The sequence below is a fragment of the Nanorana parkeri genome, unplaced genomic scaffold (assembly GCF_000935625.1).
Source record: "Nanorana parkeri isolate BGI_ZX_2015 unplaced genomic scaffold, ASM93562v1 scaffold320, whole genome shotgun sequence".
Lineage (NCBI taxonomy): Eukaryota > Metazoa > Chordata > Amphibia > Anura > Dicroglossidae > Nanorana > Nanorana parkeri.
In genome coordinates this window covers 106795-112598 of record NW_017306588.1, presented here as the reverse complement: position 1 = coordinate 112598, position 5804 = coordinate 106795, and the positions used below count along the sequence as shown (strand labels likewise).

At 49.2% G+C, this 5804-nt stretch overlaps 1 protein-coding gene across 1 annotated transcript in view; it reads right to left on the bottom strand.

Annotated features, from left to right (window-relative positions):
• Nucleotides 1-5804, bottom strand: part of SEMA5B (semaphorin 5B) — a 297119-nt gene that overhangs the window by 206542 nt on the left and 84773 nt on the right. Inside the window, exon 2 of the mRNA XM_018558083.1 lies at nt 2986-3046. The gene's annotated coding sequence lies outside the window, so the exon portion shown is untranslated. The remainder of the gene's footprint in view (nt 1-2985; nt 3047-5804) is intronic.

Here is a 5804-nt window from a genome sequence, read left to right as displayed (position 1 = left end):
GGAGATGCACTTATTTTTGCAATGGGGACACCTAAGAGGGCCATTTCCCATACGAAAGTAGATTTCCCCTCACTTCCTGTTGTGTCTCTGAGACAGAACAAAAAGGGAAACAGCACACAGGCAGCCAAACATACCCTGGCCGGGGGTTTATCCCCTTCCCATCTCTATTCAAAGCGAAGAAAAACGTTGCATATAGACATTTACTGCCCACATACGCCTCCTGCTTAGTTGTGCTGCACAGTGATTGTGTTTCACCGTTCCTCTCTGTCAGTTTGCTTAGATTCCCAGATAGCAAGGAATTGAGCTGCAAGTTATAAAATGACTCGCTAAACTATTGCTGGACTTGTCGAGCTTCACAATTTTGTTGCACAATTACAGCGAGTCTGCATTGCAAGTCTCCAGATCAGCGTGCTTTGCAGAAGTGCCGGACACTCGCAGAGCTCTTGCTGTAGACCTGCCAAGTAAATTTGCTGCAAATTCAAAAAGTGTCGCCTAGAACCTGCGCTGCGAGTGTTCTGCGAGTCTACAACCCGCCAGGAATGTGCGCAGCAAGATAACAAGAATTACAATGTAACCCGGACACAAGTTTGTGGCAAGTCATCCTCGCTATCTGGGTTGGGACAGAAAAAAAGGACAATGTTTATGTGTAAATGGTTTTATCTCGGCGATCATTCAGCAAGCAAGATAACTGCGCTTGTCTGACACACGGGTGATGGACTGACCGCAATGGGAGTGAATTTGTGAGCGTGGTGGAGTTTATTGCCGGAGGCTTTCCATTTTATGTTGTCTACACTATTTGTGTGCTTGTATTCTGTGCGTCCTGATACAGGTATTTGTGTCTTACAGGCCTGGGGCCGGGCTCATGCTGGGAGTTGGTGGAATGTTCAGAGGGATGTAGAGAGAGAGGGAGAGAGAGAGGGAAAGAGAGAGGGAGAGAGAGAGAGAGAGGGAGAGAGAGAGTGATATGAGAGAGTAAGGGAGAGAGAGATGAGAGATCGAGAGTGACGAGAGAGAGACACAGAGGAGAGGGCGAGACAGAGAGTTTTGAGAGTGGGAGACAGAGAGATATGAGAGAGTAAGGGAGAGAGAGATGAGAGATCGAGAGTGACGAGAGAGAGACACAGAGGAGAGGGCGAGACAGAGAGTTTTGAGAGAGGGAGACAGAGAAATGAGACACAGAGGAGAGGGGGAGACAGAGAGTTTTGAGAGTGGGAGACAGAGAGATATGAGAGAGGGTGGGAGGGAGTGAGAGAAGAGAGAGAGAGGGAGAGAGAGACGAAGAGAGAGAGACGAGAGAGACAGAGGAGAGGGGGAGACAGAGAGATATGAGAGAGAGGGAGAGAGAGGGAGAGAGAGACGAAGAGAGAGAGAGAGAGAAGAGAGGGAGAGGGAGAGAGAGAGAGACGAAGAGAGAGATAGAGGAGAGGGGGGAGACAGAGAGAGTGACGAGAGAGAGAGATAGAGGAGAGGGGTAGACAGAGAGATATGAGAGAGGGAGGGAGAGAGAGATGAGACAAAACATGTTTTTACATTTTTGGGGTGCAGTTTATGGATTCTGAGCTGGGTGTACCCCAAATCTTAATGAATCTATAACTAGAGAAGGAGTGTGCAGGACGTGTCTATACATAGAAAGGACTCAAACATAGGAAGCCCCCCCCAAAAAAGTGAAATAAACCAAACAAAAAAAGCGGGATCCTGACAATCAATAACAGAATTTTTAGACGAACCAGTAAATATGCCCCGTGACCCGTCGCCATGAACAATGTACAAGTATCTATGTAAAAGTACAATAATCCATTACAACCAATCAGCATCCACCGTTCATTGGACATCAGCATTGCGGTTTGTGTTTAGGAAGATCGCAGCTACACAAGATTAAAAGTAAAAGCACTTCTGTCTGGTAGAGAGAAACCCCCAATGCAAGATTCCCTTTGTTCTTGGCTCCACTACCCATGATGCACTGCCACCATAGGTGACCCACCCTGTCCTTCAACGGCCCCTCTGTTTGACAAGCCAAAAGAATTGCCAATGAGGCCCCAATTTGCAGGACAAAAGGGGCGCGTTACTGCGGAGGATACAGGTCCCTAATGCACCATGAAGAGCCTATAGAGAAAGCTCATTATACGTGTGCGTTAATTATTCCGCCGCACAATCACAAGGGAAAACTGGACAGAGGCGCAGCACCCCGCTTCATTAACCCCTAATGTCCCGACGCCGCTCCCCCCCCCTCTTCACTGTTTGTAAATATAAGCCCCGAGTGCGTCAAATCAATCGCTGACAACTAAAATAAACATAACGCGAGACGAGTCTCTCTGCTTCTCCCCCATACACTGAGCCAGTGGAAACGTTTTACACAACTTCCCCTGTGTGTACGGAGGAGGCCAATCACATTAAAGCAAACAAGAGAAGTTCATCATTGGGGGTTCCATACCATTCATGTGATGTGCTTAGTTTAGATATTCAGCAGAGTTCTCCCTTAAAAGGAGAACTATGGGGTCAGTGTTTTTCCCCATAGTGCTCCTAAGGTTCACGGGAGAACAGAAACTAGCGTCCTCCCGTGACCCAAAGCTCAGTATATAGGGAGCTGCAGCTCGCGGTATACTGAGGCGCCGCAGGCGGGACGGATCCCGACAATACTGTCCGGATCCACCCAGCTGCGGGATTGACAGCTGGCTCTGCCTATCTAGAGGCTGTACCCGCCCCCCTCCCCCGTCCGTTCCGCCAGTCAGCGATGGAGGATATGACAGGGGAGGGGGGGAATCCCTGCAGGGAGCCGTGAGTGACAGTCACCGCTCACTGCAGAGAGATGGTCGAGCGCCGGTATGTGTTCGCTCACTTCCCGATCTACTGAGCCGACCTGTGACAGTCTCACTGTCACAGGCCGGCTCAGATTATCAGGCTGAGTGAAAATCACGCCCCTCATAGTTCTCCTTTAACCATAAACATGATTTCATTGGCCGTTACATTTAAGAATCCAGAACTCACCAGCACAACATCACTGGGGGGTCATCCTGCGATGCCAGCGTAGCATATAATCCACTTTAACCTGAAAGACAAAATAACAAAAACACATTGAAGGATTTCTGAGCATTTTAAAGGTGAATAAAATATTTCTTCTGCAGTTGATTTACTTTGGTCGCACTTACTGGACCAATTGCTTTCTCTGACATGTGACTATGTAACAGATAAGTTGTTTCATCCATAAGACGCAAAGCAGAGGAACAGCGGGGAGTGACCACAGGCCCGGCGCTACCGCAAGGCAAGTCAGGCGGCCGCCTGAGGGCGCTGCAGGGTGAGGGCGGAAAAATAGGGCATTTTGACAAGTACTTGTCAAAATGCCCCGATGTTTGCGCTATGGTTTTTTTTTCCCCCACTTACCTTCGCTGCGGGAGAGCAGCGGCGAGTCAGCGCTGGTCCAGTGGGAGGAGCTCCAGGTGGGGTCCTAATTTAGCTGGCCGGCGACTGCCTGAGGATCGCGGCACCTTGCCTGTGTAGGCAAGAATCCTAACACCGGCCCTGAGTGACCACAACTATCATCTCTCACTTATCGATGGTAGAAGAGTATTTGTACGCGGGATCAGACGCAGAGACGAAAAGCATCTCGTATGTTCAAAGGCAGATCGAATGTTGCGTTCATGACATTGGCGCACAATACCTTTGCGACCACCAGTTGCTGATTATTAATGTTATAAATTTGTTACAAGATCATCACAGGAAAAAGACTTCAAATGTATCACAACGCTTTACCACTGAGAGCAATACAAGAACAGAACGCAGATAGAAAATCGGACATATAGAAATATACAGCAGACAGGTTCCGTTGATTCGTAGATCGTCTCTATATGGTAATTATTATTATTATTATACAGGATTTATAGAGCGCCAACAGTTAGCGCGTCGCTTTACAATATAAGGAAGCAGTGGCGTCACAAGGGGGGTGCAGCCCACACCCGGGTGATGCAGTGACGTCTCGGCGGGGTGATACTCGGTTACCGCTCCGGGCGTAACCGAGCCTCGGGACGCCCCTGTAAGGAAGACATTACAATCACAATACAAGACTATATGGTAATGAGGGCCCTGCCCCTGAGGGCTTACAATCTAAAAGGGGAGGGGCCAGTGATACATGAGGAGGGAGCTGTGTGCGGATGAATTGTTTGAGAAGGTGATCGTTCAGTGGTCAGGTTGAGGTGGGATCGGCTTCCCTGAAGAGATGAGTCTTAACGGATAACCTAAAGGCAGTCAGAGTGGGAGATAGACGGACAGGTTGGGGTAAATAGTTCCAGAGGACGGAAGAAACTCTAGAGAAGTCCTGGAGGAGAGCATGGGAGGAGTTGACGAGGGAGCTGGTAATAGTCATGGAATTGTTTATCTCAATGACTTCACATGATCTCTCTTAGGGTAACATTAGTATCCATGCTTTGTCACTTTATAAAAAGTTCTCGGAAATGATCTCTGTCATCCTCAGGAAAATGGTCGCGAGATTTCAATGTAACAATTTCTTGTTTTCACATTCGAAAAAGTCTATTGCTAATAAACTAGAGAGACCAACATTGAAAAATGTGTCATTATCCTGCTACTGTTATTATTATTCTACGGGGTTTATATAGCACCAGCAGTTTGCGCAGCACTTTACAATACAATTCCAGACAAGAGGGTTTGGGGGGCGCGACTTGTGAGTTTGCAACCTAAAAGGGAGGAGCAAATGTTACAAAATAGTGAGGGGGGATGAGCTGATTGAGGTGGTAAGAGTTTAGTTGTTGGGTTGATCAGGGATCGTCTAAATACAGACAGAGTTGGAGATAGCTGGGCAGGTTGTGGTACCGAGTTCCAGCGGATGGAGAGGCTCGGGAGAAGTCCTGGAGGTGAGCATGGGAGGAGGTGATGAGGCAGCTAGAGGGCAGGAGGTGTTGGGAGAAGTGATGAGGACGGTTTGGGTGATATTTGAAGATGAGGATGGTGATGTAGCTTGGGGGAGAGTTGTGGATGAATCTGTGGAGGGATTGGCAGAGAGGGATGGGGCATGGAAAGTAGTGGAGGGATTAGTGTAGGGGGACGGGGCATGGAAACTAGTGGAGGGATAGGTGGAGAGGGGCGGGGCATGGAAACTAGTGGAGGGATTGGTGGAGGGGGCATGGAAACTAGTGAAGGGTTAGCGTCCCTAACGCGCTACAAAAAGGCCCACGCCTGAAAAGGTACATGTACTACTTTGGGCCGTTTTGTTGCGCATTTCCATTGGGATACAGCCAAGAAGCCTTCGGAAACGCGTGTTTGTCGCACGACTTTTATATGCAATACGCCTAGGTGTGAATTCATCCCAAAGGTGTTCTACGGGGTTGAGGTCAGGACTCTGTGCGGCCAGTCACGTTCCTCCACCCCAAACTCCCCCATTTTTACAGTCGAGTACTGTATACATTTTACATCCTCCATGCAGGGATACCGATGTCAGATATCTCCGGAGTCATCGACTTCCACACAGCACGGGAAGATGCATCCGGCACCATATCATCATGGAGCCAAGAACCAGGAAGAGACGGCCGGATCCCCAAAGATGGCGGCGCGGGACAGGACGCGCAGAGGAAGGGCGACGGGGGAGAAAAGGGCGAGGGCAGAACTCGCCGGACTTGTATGTTGATTCCGGATAAGCGGCCATCAGCGGTAAGTGGCACACTGGGATTCATCTTTTATTGGCGTGGGGGGGGACGTTCGTTCCTCTTCACCCGGTTGGCGGCGATCATGTGACACGACGGGTTCTCAGAGAAGTAAAATTCCTTCCGCGGCTGCACAAACACGAGGCCCGAGAACGG